At 35.7% G+C, this 16,532-nt stretch overlaps 1 pseudogene; it reads left to right on the top strand.

Annotated features, from left to right (window-relative positions):
- Window positions 187–13,942, top strand: LOC109845854 (annotated as a pseudogene).

The raw sequence follows: 16,532 nt of genomic DNA, 5'->3' as shown, positions 1-16,532 counted from the left end.
CCTCTGAACTATAGGCTCTGTTTTAAATTTACTCTTTACTGAAAGTGATCCATAACATCTAAAGGAATCCTTAAAAAGTAGTACTTGACTCTTTGTTTCAATTGGGACTCACTGTTATTAACCATTATCATGCAAGTTAATTACCACTGTTATTAACCTTTATCATACAAAGCTCTGATCTCAGCCATGGCCAAAAACGGAGCTGGAATGATCAACAGAGGTTTGAGAACCTCACACTATCCCAAAATATTCCCTCCCGTAAACTTATAAAAAATCCTATCTTTATTCAAAAATCCAAAAGATGCCACTTTTGAGAAACATTTCAAGATTATGGTGGAAAAAAACAAAAAAGCTTGTAGTCAATAAAAAACATTTCAAGATTTAAGAAAACTTAGTAACGAAATAATCACAAAAAGCAAAAAAACAAGCATGTAGTCAATAAAAGGCAGGACTTGTGTTCGTGAAAATCCCCCAGCCAGGAAACCGGGAATGGAGATCTTTACCTTCGTAGTCGTGACTCCTTCTGAACTGCTCAACGACAACAGTGGAGCCCTACATTACAAATGCAGAAGAAGAAAAAAAGTGACCTATACCATATGATATTTAATATTTACTAAATGTTTTGTGCTCTATCCCAAAATATTCCCTCCCGTAAACTTATAAAAAATCCTATCTTTATTCAAAAATCCAAAAGATGCCACTTTTGAGAAACATTTCAAGATTATAGTATATGAGATTTAAGAAAACTTAGCAACAAAATAATCACAAAAAAGCAAAAAACAAGCATGCAGTCAATAGAAGGCAGGGTTTGTGTTTTTAAAAATTCCCCACCTAGGAAACCGGTAATGGAGATCTTTACCTTTGTACTCATGACTCCTTCTGAACTGCTCAACGAAACTCTAAGTGGTTCGAATCACCGAGGAGGGGTAGGCTGAATCCAAAACCCTTGCTGGCCTGATCGTCTACTGATCGAAGATGAAATGGGAGAGGAGGAAAAGGGTGGCAAGAAAGCGAACGGGGCACGAGGGGGTGATAAGAGCTTTTCCATGGAGTTGCAGACGAGATCGAAACCCTAACCCTAGATTTTTAAGGGGGGGTTTGTTCAGGGTTTAGTTCATCAGAGGAGCGAGCGAGGAGCGAGCGCCTTGATTCATTTTATACGCGTTTCATGTGGAGTTTAGGTTCAGTTCATCAGATATTTTCTTTAAAAGTAAGGTAAATGATGGATAATATAATAATGCATATAGACTTTTGGAAAAACTTTGTTGTAGGTCCCTCATGTGCTAGCCAAGTATCGTTTCGGTCCTTTCGGATCATCTATATACTATTACTAAAAACTCTTACCCTTGAAAACGCCACTTAGTAAAAATGACATATACCATTGAAAACGCCACCTGACAAAAATATCTATTCCTATCTTCTTCTACTGCTTCGTTCCTAGCTCCGCCGCTTTAGATTCCAAAGCTCTGCTGCATCTTCGTTTTACCCTTTCTGCAATGACACATACCCTTTCTTCTACCTCCTCACTCTTAACAATTTCCCCCATATTATTTGTTTTACCCTTTCTTCAATTTCCAAGATCTCCTTTCACCCATAGCCTTTCTTTCCCCCGTTCTTCATTTCCCAAGATCGCCTCTTTGTTTCCTTGGATCTCAGAAATCACCTTCAACTCCCCAAATCGTCTGTTCGTCTCCGTCGACTAGAGAAATTGTGCCCAACCTCGAGAACCCAAGCGTCACTGAAGGATGATATGCATATATAGCAAGCCTCAGAGTCTCATCCCCACATCCCTTATTTCCAAAGAAACCTATCGGCAAAACCCCTGGCAAAGATTGATCCCTATGCTACAGAAAGCTATCGGCGTCAGAGGAGGTGAAGGTCGTCGGCGTCACTGGAGGTCAACAGGTCGGTTGACTGAAACCCTCAAAAAAATTTACCAATGTTATGAAATTTACTTTCATTGAAATTTTTACCATATATTATGGAATTTGATTCACTGAAAGTAATTCACTGAAAGTGATCCATAAAGTCTAAAGGAATTCCTCTGAACTATAGGCTCTGTTTTAAATTTACTCTTTACTGAAAGTGATCCATAACATCTAAAGGAATCCTTAAAAAGTAGTACTTGACTCTTTGTTTCAATTGGGACTCACTGTTATTAACCATTATCATGCAAGTTAATTACCACTGTTATTAACCTTTATCATACAAAGCTCTGATCTCAGCCATGGCCAAAAACGGAGCTGGAATGATCAACAGAGGTTTGAGAACCTCACACTATCCTAAAATATTCCCTCCCGTAAACTTATAAAAAATCCTATCTTTATTCAAAAATCCAAAAGATGCCACTTTTGAGAAACATTTCAAGATTATGGTGGAAAAAAACAAAAAAGCTTGTAGTCAATAAAAAACATTTCAAGATTTAAGAAAACTTAGTAACGAAATAATCACAAAAAGCAAAAAAACAAGCATGTAGTCAATAAAAGGCAGGACTTGTGTTCGTGAAAATCCCCCAGCCAGGAAACCGGGAATGGAGATCTTTACCTTCGTAGTCGTGACTCCTTCTGAACTGCTCAACGAAACCCTAAATGGTTCGAATCGCCAAGGAGGGGTGGGCTGAACCCGAAACCCTAGCTGGCCTGATCGTCTGCTGATCAAAGATGAAGAGGAAGAGGAGGAAAAGGGTGGCAAGAAAGTGAACATAGCTTAAGGGGGTGCTAAGAGCTTTTCCATGGAGTTGCAGACCCTAACCCTAGATAAAAATCGGGGAATTTGTTAGGGCTTAGTGGGTCGGGGAAAAGGAGCCGCTTTTTTCTTTTTTAAGGAATCAGAGATAGCCAGGATCGAGCGCCTTGACTCATTTTAGTAGATGTGATGATATTATTCCAAAAACTCTTTTAACTCGCATACTAAAGCACTTTAATTCTTAACTTTATGAAATTTATTGTTCAGTCCTCTTATAATCGATTGCAAAATAGAATTGAAGTAGGTTTAAATAAATTAACGTAGATTTTAACAGTGTATTTAATAAAAAATTAAGGATGAAAAAATTCTAAAAGTAGCATGCACCAGTCGCACGAAATATTCTTGGACGAACATTTTCACGTTTGTATAAATAGCACGTATCAAAGTGTAAATTTTAAAAACTTTAGTGAGGGTGTATAAGTGCAAAATAAATGAAAGTTTGGGTCCTTTTAAGTGCTAATTACCCCCAAAAAAGATTGTGTAAACAACTAATGCTGAAGTTACAATCCTTTCTAAATAGGGGTGCTAAACCGTATCTGTATCCGAGGAAATATCTGTAACCGTATCCGTTAGGATATGGATATGGTTACTCAAATCTATAACTGATAGGATATGGTTACATATATGGTTTTGTAGTGAAATATCTATATCCGTATCCGAAATATCCGAATACATATTACTCATACTCTTACGATAGTTTTGATTATTAGATTATGGATTTGTGATTAATTTTGATGATCAAGATGTCTAATCTTAACTTTTTAATTATAATGAACATATTAATGAACTCTTTTGTATCACATGAACTATGTTTTTCTCCATACTATCTAGTTTTCTCATATCCGTTTTGTATCCGTATGCATATTCGCTCATATATCCGCATGTATATCCGTAATTGTATCCGATTTTAGCGGATATGGTTATGAATTTTCCTTACCGAGGTATATCTATAGCTGTATCCGTATCCAAGATGGGTAAACAGATATGGATCTGGTAAGCATCATATCCGAGCCGTATCCGAACTGAGTGCCCCCGTATTTCTAAATCCCGTGAAAGCTTTCACTTAAACCCTAATACCCAAATAGGGCAAATTTTGAAAACAGCCCCCTTTACAAAATTATTCCCAAAAAAGATCTGTTTTGAAAATATTCACAAAAAACACCCTAGTTTTAGCCTCAGGGCTGAAACTGGGTCGTTTTTTATGAAAAATGTTCCAAAACTTCATGGGAGTTGAACTTCCGTAAAGTTTTTTCAAAATAAAACTTCACGGGACATCAACTCCCGTGAAGTTTTATTTTGAAAAAAACTTCACGGGAGTTCAACTCCTGTGAAGTTTGTGAACATTTTTCCTAAAAACCGACCTAGTTTCAGCACTGAGGCCGAAACTAGGTCGTTTTTAAAAAATAAAGTGGAAACGGGTTTTTTTGGGAATATTTTTGCAAAGGGGTCTGTTTTTAAAATTTGTCCTACCCAAATCCGATAGCAATTCTCTCTCTCTCTCTCGTTCTCTCTCTCCTCATTCTCTCCCCTCGGGAGAACTCGGTGATCGATCGATCAAAACCCTAGGTCCGGCAAACTGACCAGGCGCTCGGACGCTCGAGCAATGGCGTCGGTTTACATACCAGTCTAGAACTCAGAGGAGGAGGTCAGGGTCACCCTCGATTAATTGCCGAGGGATGCCTCTGACATCCTTGACATCCTCAAAGCCGAGCAGGCCCCTCTCGATCTCTGACTCATCATCACGGTCAGTCGCTAAACCCTGAATTGAACTCAATTAAGATTTCAGGATTCAAACTTGCGAGGAATTTTTTAGACTAAGTTCGGACTTAAACTTCTTGATTGGCTTGCCAATTACTTCTAAAAACTTTCAGAATGTAATAATCTATAAACTGTTGTTTCGTTGTTTGTGCGTGCAGAGAGAATACTTCAAGCAAGGAAAAATCGAACCCACGGGTAGAATCAAAATTGTGGCTTTTCTTAAATAATAATAGTAATAGAATAATAGTAATAGATTTTCTTTGACTAGACATAGTTTGATAAATAATAATAGTAATAGAATAATAGTAATAGATTTTCTTTGACTAGACATAGTTTGATTGGATAGACTCTAAGAAAAATTAAGATTATTTTCTAAAATTGTAGTTTAATAATATCAAATCTAATTGATATTTAGTTTATCTCGTCAATCTATCATATTCTTGTTATAATTATTTGGCTAAACCTCATGGTTAATATTTGACTATGTTTCTAGAAGAGAACATGTGAAACATGTATAAAGGGCACTGATTTTATCTTTTACTTTTATTTTGCACTTTCTAAACTAGTGGCTCCTGATTCAGTTTACATGTTTGGAGACATCATGTACATGAAATCAAAGACCAAATACCAAAGACAAATTACTAGTTAGGAAATCATGTTCCACATCCTGGATGTACTATCAGAAATTAGGTTATTATGCATAGCTCAATAATGTCTTCCATCTTTTCTATTTGGGCTTCCAATACCGATATTAAACATTTATCACATGTTTCAAACTCACTTATATAAAGAAAAATGATTGTAGTCTAACTGTTCAATAAAGACCGACTTTCCTTTCTTTTATCCTTATTTTTTCCGTAATCTATTGTGAGACGTTAGTGGGAAATTGTTATATTATCAATGAGATGCACTTGCTAATCAGTTATCCATCAACTTTACATATTTATGCAGGGTATATTTTTGTGGCCAAAGGTGACCTCCAGCAAGCTTCTAGTTTCTTTAAAATAGTTTTGGATGAAGATCCTAATAACATCCCTGCTCTTCTTGGTCAGGTGTGCTCATTCTACTAACTCTTCTTGCTCTTTAGGCTTATTTGTATCTTAAGTTTATAGTAACAACCTTTTTTCTGCACTTTTTCTTAGATAAGGATAATTTTGGTGGTTTATCTTTGCTTCCAAGAGCTTAAATTGCATTAATTTTATGGTGATGTAGAATGGGGACTTTCATTTGGAAAGTCAATGTAGAAGAAATGAAGAGAAAACGAGGGGACAATAATTGTAGCAGCAAAAATCACTATTAGAAATAAAAGGAGAGAAATAGACTGAGACTTTTAATATCTAGGATTTTAATTGTCAAGATATTTATTTGTTCAGTTATAGTTGATTTAGGAATTTGTACAGACTAATTGTTTGGAAAATCTTTTGTTTTATTCTGATACAGGCTCTATAATGCGAATTAAATTATCGGCGTTTCATAACTGTAAACTGATTTTTCTTGAATAAGAAGGATGAAAATGTTTTTGAAACCTCTAATTTCGTTGAAAGGTGTAGCTTTTATAGATAGTAGATGCCTTGATCTGTAGAAAGGTGTAGCTTTTATATAAGTACATACGAACGATTGAAAATATGGGCTTTACACATGCCTGTTAAAGAGTAAAAAACAATTTTATAATTTATATTGAGGTCAGTTTTCTAATGGTTGTATGGCTGCATGTCATTTTCTTTTTCATCTAGCAGTCATGCTTGATTAGATGTTTTCCTATCCATTGATTGTGTTAATTCTTGCTGCACTGATCTCTTGAGTAGGCTTGGGACAAGTCCAACTAAAATTAGGAGATTTTAGGAGTTCTCTTTCAAGCTTTGAGAAGGTGTTGGTGGTTTTCCCTGAAAATTGTGAGTTCATGAAGGTGAATATGACAGGAAAAAAGATTGTTCTTAAAATTTGAATTTATTATTTTGTTTGGCTATTAATCTGATTGGTTTTTTCCTTTTAAAAGGCTATTGGCCTCATTTATGTTCAACTTGGTCAAAATGAGAAGGCCCTAGAAATCTTCTGCAAGGCTGCACGAATTGACCCACGAGATGCTCAGGTAAGCATTTTGTTTGGTAATAGAACTCCGCTTTATTTTTTAATCATCTTGTTTTACTCTTTATCGAAATATATGCCTGGGTAATTTAAGCACAGAGGTCAAGTCTCTGTTGCTTGCTAGACCACTTGCTGCATTCTATTTGGTTCAGAAGCAATGATGCTACCTAATTTTTCTCTTGAAATTCCAGCTAGTTTTGCAGCATTATCTGAAGTTATTCTTATGTTTATGCTAAACTTAATTGAATATTAGCACCAAACTATTAGTGTTTCCTTTTTTTCCTTTATTATCTCAACTACTTGCATACTAGTACGATGTATTAGATAACTCATATTTGAAGAGATGTTTAGCGGGCATAGTATATCGTTGCTAATATCTGACTGATGCAGTGAATTGTCATTTTTTTATGGCGTTCTTGTCTTTGATGCATTTAATTTTACTCCCTAATATTTATGTCATTATTTATGTTGAGCCTACTGACTATTACGTGATCTTTTTTATGACTTATGAGCATATACCTTACTGTAAAAATAAAGACTTGTGTCCATATACTTCTGTAGTAGATAGGTACAATATTGAGTTGTCTTCCATCATCTTGTTCTGTGTCCTATTTTTTTGACTATATAAGGTTAGCTTAGCTCAAGCCTCTCTGTCATAAAACTATCTTGCTAATCATGATTAGAAGTCAAGCATTTTAAATCATGTAGAAGTTGAGATTGAAAAAGTAGCTATGGTATCAAACAAAAATATTCTTACGTAAGGATTTTGCTTGGTATTTATTAATGCCAACAAGGATTTATGGGAAGGTTAGATTGGAAATGGTTATAGATATAAAAGAGGGATGGAGGGAGGAAAAGAAGTGAGAAACCGAGGGATTGGGGGATATTTGATACATTTTTCGTACAAAACTCATTATGGCCTCTTTGCTAGAAGTTAATTATCATCCATCATGGCATACCGTCGTTTTGTTTCAATTCTTTTGATATTGATTTTTTTCCTTTGTGTGTTTGTGCGTGTGTAAGTGTAGAGTTTGGTAAATAGGGGCTAGTTAAGCTGAGAATTTTCCCTTTATGTCATTATGAACATATCCCTCGTCTGGGTTGCCTTCTCCTTACCTTGGCTTGACAACATTTATGTTCTTTTCCTGTGACTATTGTAGTATTAGCTTTGATGAAAATGTAAAGGTGGCAATAGCATGATGAGATGCTAATTTACATTGTTTCTTGTTGTTATGGGACATCATAAACTGCAACCTTCTTCCCTATTTTGAATAACACTTGTAGTGTGTCATGTAAACTATTTTTCCTTAGAGCTTTTAGCAATGCTGCATTATTTTTTGATGAGATTTTGATGTAGGCATTTATGGAGCTTGGGGAATTGTTGATATCATCTAATGCTGGCGCAGCTTTAGATGCATTTAAAATAGTATGAACCTTTCCTCAGTGTCATGCTCGAATTGTGTATTTATTGATAAATATTGACTATGACACTTCCATTAGATAGTTTTACTAGGTTTTTTTAATGTTATACTTTATTTTTTTCAATAGCAATATAGGATTAATTTAGATTATATCCTCATAAATTATTCTTCCTCTCAGAACCTGCAAAAGAAAGCACTTCCCTGTAATTATGATGTTTAGGATATAGGTTTATAAAAATATCTACATTTTGAAGTTAGAAAGTACAAGTACCTATGGAGCTTTTGGAAGAGAATAAGGTAGATAGAAAATTGCAAATCTTATATAGCATGATTTGATTATAGTTTATCTTATTCTAGGATCCGTAATAGGTTATAAATAAAACATATTGAGAGCAAGCCAAATATTATATCTTGCACCAGACATCTTCTATTTTGCTTCTGTCATTTAGGCTCCCAATAAAGGTATCTCCATGTCTATTTTTTTACTTTTGCCGTGTAAACCCATCGAAATATTCTCAGATTAAAATCTATTTACATGTCAACCTTTAAATAGAAAATCTCATGCCAGGATTTTAGAGGCGAACGTCAATAAATTTAATGCAATCAATTTTCTAGTAAATATTTGAATCTCATGCCAGGATTTTAGAGGCGAACGTCAATAAATTTAATGCAATCAATTTTCTAGTAAATATTTGATCCTTTCATCTTCATATGGTTAAAAAAATTACTTGTTGAGATGGTAAAATATTAAAGAATGAAGTACTACTCTCACTATATGTTTCTAGGATCAGGATGAGTGGGATGAATGATGGGTTAGCTTCAATCCTTCGAGATCAGCACGAAACACCTTTTATTTTCTTTGTCCTAAACCATTTTTTTAGCTTCTGCCATTGTTTATCAATTTTCTGCCGTCGTTCTTCATTCCTTCATTCCCTCAGGCTCTTAGTATCATAAAGAAAGATGGTGAAGAAGTACCAATAAAATTACTCAACAGCATAGGAGTTCTCTACTTTGAGAAAGCAGAATTCGAGGTTTGTGATGCAATGCAACTTTTCCCAATAGTTTCTTTCACTTTTAAGCTTTTCCATTTTGTTTAATCTGGCGGATTTTGTTGATTTCTAAAACCGTTTATGCCTTAAAGAGTTTTATATGCAATTTGTTTTCCTCTTAATTTCTTTTATTGGCTTTTTTTAGTTTGTAGAAAAGACGTTCAAGGACGCTTTGGTGGAAGGAATCTGGGTTTCCTTCTTGAATAGGGAAATAAACATCTCTACTATAGATTGTAGCACCTTCTCTATGCAGTATAGGGATATGAGTTTATTCCATCAACTTGAAGAAGGTGGTACATCTCTGAAGCTGCCTTGGGATAAAGTTGCTACACTGTTCAACTATGCCAGATTGCTTGAATAATAATACAATACTGAGAAAGCAAGCATTCTTTACCGGTTTATCTTATTTAAGGTCCTCTCCTCTTTGCTCTCCTTTGTGTTCCTGTGCAGGTGTCCTTTTCTTCTGTGTGCATGTGTGTTTTTGCATGTGTGCATCTGTGCACTTTGTGTTCCTGTGCAGGTGTCCTTTTCTTCTGTGTGCATGTGTGTTTTTGCATGTGTGCATCTGTGCACTTTCATGTGTGTGTTTTCCTCTTGTTTGTTCTGTGTGCATGTGTGTTTTTGCATGTGTGCATCTGTGCACTTTCATGTGTGTGTTTTCCTCTTGTTTGTTGTGTTTGTGCATGTATATGTGCGTGCAGGGGGCAGGTCTATGTGGTTATGTTGCTAAAAGAAATTATCATGTTAATAGATACTACGCAACTAGAACCATGACGGAGTGTGATCTTTTCAGGTGATGGAAAATCAATATTTTGCAGCTTATTGCAATTGATTTTAAATTTATCATTTTTGTCATTGTTTTTGGTGGATACTAACACAACTTTTTTATGTTTTCCCTGCAGAATCCAGACTATATTGATGCTTATTTGTGGCTTGCTGCCATGGCCAAAGCACGAAACAACATTCAGTTAAGCATTGCATTGATATGTGATGAATTTAACATGTTCTTTGAGAACAATACTTTTTTTGATGTTTTGCTCCTCAGAACTGATGCTTTGCATGATTCAGATTGGAGATGGTCTTAAGATTGATGAGAAGTGCCCCAATGCTCTCTCCATGCTTGGCAGCCTCGAATTAAAGAATGATGACTGGCTTAAGCCAAAAGATACATTTCGTGCTGCCAAAGATGCAACTGATGGGAAAGATTCTTATTCTACTCTTTCCTTGGTGCGTCTTTTAGTATCTGAAGTACATGCTTTCGGAAATGAATTTGAGCTATCTTAGCTGTTGACTTCTCAGAGAAAGATTGTACATATTAGCTTCTTTTTCCCCTTGTCTTTTGCAATTACCATCTGAATTGATGTCTGCTCAATGTGTAAGACAGCTGCTACAATTTTCTGATGTTGGTGTATTGAGGTTGCAGGGTAATTGGAACTTCTTTGCAGCAATTCGTTCTGAGAAAATAGGTGCCAAATTAGAAGCCACACATCTTGAAAAGGCAAATGAACTTTATACTAAAGTATGCCTTCCCCTTAAACTTTTATCTCCTAATCTGAAAACATTTAGTTCTTTGTATTCTTACTTGTCTTCAAATGAGTTGCATCTACCAATGATCTTTTTGTAAGGAGTGTTCTTTTTTTTTGGGGGGGGTGTTGTTGTTGGTGCGGGGTTGCGGGGAGGAGCCCTTTTCTAGACTACTTGCCGAGTCTCAACAATAACTGAAAATGAAGATATTTTCCTCATGGCACTGAAATTCTATATAAAATGATGGGCAGACTACATCAAAAGAGTCGTCCATAAGTTTTGATGAGATAAGATCATAATATTTTTATGGGCACGGTCGGAGCCTCTAATTGTGGGATCCTATTTGCTCTGGGATCTGGTTTATTGCTAAAAGTTTTCATTATTAGTTAGTTTCCTAATCACACTCTAATACCCACCAATTATGTTTGATACCCTGAGGTTAACATTTGCTTTAAAAAATACCTCAGTTTTGCCTTTTTAAACTTTAATGTATACAGTTCTTTTTCTATTTTTGTAATGATTAGATCTGCACCTTAGTAATAATTTTTTGTTTTAATTGGCATTGACATGTTAAAGATATTGATGCTGCGTCCTGGGAACCTGTATGCTGCCAATGGTGTTGGACTTGTCTTGGCTGAAAAAGGCCACTTTGATGTTTCAAAGGATATATTTACATAGGTCAGGTTTGGTTATCTATAAGTTCTTTTCTATAGCCGTTAACTTATGTATGGCGGTCTTAATTTTGAAATTTAGGTTCAAGAAGCTACCTCAGGAAGCGCTTTTGTTCAGATGCCGGATGTGTGGGTTAATTTGGCTCATGTTTATTTTGCTCAAGGTCATTTTGCTTTGGCAGTGAAAATGCCAAGTACACGATCTCCTTCTTTTTCCTCTAAAAGGTTGTTTCATCACTAAGTGTGACTATTGCTTTTCTGTAGTACCATAATTGCTTGCGAAAGTTCTATCACAATACGGACACACAGATTCTTCTATATTTAGCCCGTACTCATTTTGAGGCTGAATAGTGGCAAGAATGTAAAAAATCCTTGCTCATAGCTATTCATTTGGCACCTTCAAATTATACACTCCGGTTTGATGTGTGGGTTTCATTGCAGGAAGTTTTCTGCGTCAACCTTACAAAAGACGAAGAGAACTGCAGATGAGGTCATATCTTCTGTTCCTTAGATAGCTATTTATTATCATAAAATTCATAGTTTCATCTGATTGCTAACCATTATTTTCCTCTGAGATCTGTTATATAACCCTAACTATATAATAAAACAAATAAAGCATGTGTATTGATTCTATAATCACATTGCTTCATTCAGAAGTCCTTCACTCAAAACGCGCTTCATGTGCTTGTGTAGTATTATACTTTTCTTTCTTTTGTTTCCTTCTTTTTTATCTTTTTTTTTTGCAATGTGTCTCTGTAACAGTATCCCAGGATGTCCAGGAATCCTCTTTCTTTCCTTTTTTTCAAGTTATGTTATTTTTATTTCCTTGATTATTCATTGTACTATAATTTTTCTTTTTTTAACAATTTCAGGTGCGATCAACTGTTGCAGAGTTGAAAAATGCAGTCCGTGCATTTAGTCAGTTGTCTGCAGCATCCAGTTACCACACTCATGGGTTTGATGAGAAGAAGATAGAGACCCATGTAGAGTATTGTAAACACCTGCTTGATGCTGCTAAGATTCATTGTGAAGTAGCTGAGCGTGAAGAGCAGCAAAACCGTCAGAGGTTAGAGCTTGCTTACCAGGTTAGCTTGGCTGAGGAAGCTAGACGAAAGGCTGAAGAACAGAGGAAATTTCAGGCAAATTATAACTCATAACATTAATTCATAGTTTTGCCATTACGGTTCATTTTTTTCCGTAGTCCAGTTGTCCTTTATTTCAGGTTTCACATATTTATTGATAATTTTTTTTATATTGATACAGGTAGAAAGGAGAAAGCATGAAGATGAGCTAAAACAATTGAGGCAGCAGAAGGAACATTTTGACCGTGTTAAGGTAAGGTTTTCGTCTGCCTACTACACATGTAGTTTCTTCTCTTGCAAAGTGTTTTATGCAGAAAAGTCTTATAGCAGTATCCTGCTAACTTTGCATGACATAACCATAAAGAACATGAAAGTATTTCTCATTATCCTATGGTTTTATGTACTTTGATTTGAACCTTTCTGGCATATGCATTATCTGAACTCGCATCAATACCAGTGATATGGCATGAAGTTGATGGAAGATGGAATGTTTGCCTTTAACTGGGTATATATTTCAGAAGTTTCTTAAATTCATCATGGTGGTCTCAATCCATGTTCGGCATTCATGTTCTGTAGGAACAATGGAAGTTCGTTAGCATTCCAAGCGCTAAGCGGAAAGAAAGAACTCCGGGTGAAGAAGATTTGAGTTGAGATGGTGGGAGGAGGAGGAAGAAGGGTGGGAAAAGGAGAAGGAAGGAGAAGAAGAGTAAGACTCGGTTTGAACAAGAACAAGAAGAAGAAGAAGCTGAAATGGAGGATGAACAGGAAGAAATGGATGGAGAAGATGTGAACCCAATGAATTATCAGGAGGATGGAGAAGACAGAACACGAGATAATTTTTTCACTGCTAGTCTTGAAGATTCTGATGCTGAAGAAGACGTGGTAATATCTTTTCCTTTTGCATTTTACAACAAATGACTTAGCCTTTGTACAAATTTTTTGGGTAGGTTAGATGAGTGTATTTCTTTCTTTTGGTTCTGTTAGGGGCTATCTCCTCCGTGAAGTTTGCAATTATCATATCCTTCTTAATTGTTTACAACAAGGTTCTCCCAACTCCTGAGCCTACTTATCTTTCTTGGCCCTGTCATATCTTAAATATCGTAAATATATTTCTCTTTCTTTGTAAATATATTAAATAGGTAAGTGATGATATACTTCACTGTAACCTAGAAACATGGATGCCCAATCTAGTTTACAGGGCGCAATTCAGCCCTACCTTCTTGGGTTTCTTATTTTCTGAATGGGTTTTGTTATATTAGATTCCAAATCTTTGTTACTTCTATATTAGACACCCAAATCTTCGTACCTATAAAGTAGACACCCCAAAATTCATTAAATTGTTTTAAATAACGCCATAGTATTATTAACTATTTTTAATTTACAACCCTAAATCTGTTAAGTTGTTTTTAAATAAAATAAGACCTCGAATTCAAACAAGTATGAAGATTTGGAGGTCTAATTTTAGAAATATGAAGATTCAAGAGTCAAATGTAGAATTAACTTCAGTGAAAATAATTTGTCTGCTTGACTTTTTAAAGGGTGCACCTTTAAATCGCCAGAGACAGGCATAGTCGGAATCTGATGAGGAAGATGATCAACCATCATAGCCAAATCCAAACTCAAGCTCGGGTAGAGATAGAGAGAATTCAGCAAGAAGCGATGAGGAGGCTAGAGGTGATAAGGAAGAAGCTAATGAAGAATAAAGAGTGGTTGTGTGTTGTAACATATCTAGGATTTGTTGTTCCTGGTATCTTCTTTAGTAATAGCTCCTTGTTCTCTTTTTCTACTTTTGAAGTTGGACCCTAAATTATGTGTTGCTTAGAAACTGAGTTTTCATGTGAATATGTTGTCTTTGTATAAAGCATATATATGTTGTTATTTATGTAATCTGCTTTGTTTTCCTTCCATCATGAAAGCTCGATATCGAGTGCAAGTTTGTATATTAGATTTGAGGTTTTTAGACCCGGATGTTCAATTAACAGGTTCTCAAGCTCAGAGTTCGGATAGAGAGTCACTGATTAAGATTCTCATTTGACCAAATATTGGGCAGTGAAATTCAGGTATGATAGTTAAGAAATCAATGTAGCCCAAACCATTTGCTAAAGTTCCCCCCCCCACCAAATTAGTCTCGTGCTACTTATTTGTTCTGCGTTGCAGCTAAGAAATGGTTGGAATTAGAATAATTTGTAGAAGAGTCGCTTCGATTTCCTGTGTTTTTCTGTGCGCTTTTATGTAATGCAATACATGGACTGAGGCCCTCTTTTCCCTCAAAAACAAATAAAAAATTAACACAACAGCTTAAAAAAAGCCAAGCTGTAGATTCCTACCACCCCTGACATATGCAGCATCAATGTAGTTATTTCCTAAACTACAAGATACTAAAAAATGAGATACAGGGTGAGGGTACACATCCTTACACAAGGGCAGCAGTATTAGCTGTACATTGACCGTACACCAAGATAAGGAAAAAGGAGACGCATCAAATATTTACACAATGAATAATTGGATATTAAATCCGACCAATTCTGTAGGGAATCTACCCATCCATGAATTGCCGTAGGATTATGTTGTCTCATGTCTCTCGTCTTCAATATGTTATCATATCTACCCTGAATTTTCGTGCCATGTTGGATTGTGTATGGGATGTGAACCTTATATGGTTTATATCACTCATGTTAACCATATCTACAGTATTTGTGCTATAGGATCAAATGTAGACGTAGTCACGTATACCGTCCTAGACACGGGTGCCAACACAAATATTAAAGTTGATGATTCATATCCATCTAACTTTAAGATTTGTGTCGAGATGTGTACACATGATATTCTCTTTCTTTCCTATATAATTTTCTATATAAGGTTCTCCAGAGGTTGAACTTGACCAAATTTAAAGGCTGGTTCACCGCTAGATTCTTATACTTAAATTTCATTTGTTATTACTTATTATGTGTTTCTCTATTTAACATCATATTATTTCAGATGGTTATACTTTCGTGAACCAACATTAATATAAATCTGAACTCTTATCTGAGTCATTTAAGTCTGAAAACTATGTTTTAGTACAAAGTAATGCAAAAAATTCCAATATATACTTTTCACGCACCTGATCAATTCAGGTCAATTCAACCTCTCATCAAAATCAAAGCCCCGTGACTCTTCATCAATGATACGTGGGCAAGCTCATCCCAGCGCGTCCGTTTAAAAGGACATTGGGCCGACCCTAATAAGACCAAGTATGGGCTCCAAAGATTTCTGTGAATTACAAAGCTCGCGCTCTATTAGTTATGGAAAGACACCAATCATTGTACGCACATGAGGGAGCACACAAAGATAATAATAATAATATCAGCTAAGGTTTGATTCCCGTATCATGAATAGTGAATGTCATAGTTTTGTTGAGTCTGGGGACTAATCTATTTGGATAGGGACCGGCACGACATGTTATGGGCATTTCGTCCTATTGTTTGAAGGCCATCTCCAAGGCTCTAACAAGTTAAAGCATTCATTTTCAAATCAAGTGAGTGGTTGGATCAGAACATCTTGCAGAGAGGGGTGATCTACTTCTATAATGGTTAATTGAGGAATTATAACTTTTCTATTTATAATGTAGATCATCGCACGATATCATCGTCGAAGCTTCTAGATCCATTAGTGTGGCTATGGCTATAAATCGATGGACTAAGATCAAGGAATCATAACGAGCCAGTCATCTACCTTGTTACATGACATCATCATAAAAACATTAGATGAGCATACAACCAGATAACTGAGAGCTTCTGCAATTTATCAGTTAATTACCATCATTCGTTTCAAATACAGAAGTAGCAGCTACTAAGGGCACCGAAGAGAGTTAGGTTCTGATAAATCGCTCTACTCTTTTAATAACTTGTAGTTTTTGAGAAATTTTAAGGTGATAATAAACTTTCCGATGATATAGAAGTTTCTAGAAAGTTATGGTTGCTCACAGTATTTCGGATGGAAATTTGAGTGCAACGTATTGTGAACTCGATACACACCACTCTTGACCTACTTACCCAAATCAACTCAAGAGAACTCACAGCCTGACTCGTGGGCTCCATGACAGTAGTGACACGAAATAATTTGATATAAGGGGTTGTTTGGTTCATTTCCTAGAAACCTAAGTTTGGTAGATTACTCATGGAAAATTGGTTGTGAGACTCATTTCCATGTTTTCAA

This window comes from Asparagus officinalis, chromosome 6 (assembly GCF_001876935.1).
Source record: "Asparagus officinalis chromosome 6, Aspof.V1, whole genome shotgun sequence".
NCBI classification, from domain to species: Eukaryota; Viridiplantae; Streptophyta; class Magnoliopsida; order Asparagales; family Asparagaceae; genus Asparagus; species Asparagus officinalis.
This window is presented reverse-complemented; position numbering and strand designations above follow the sequence as displayed.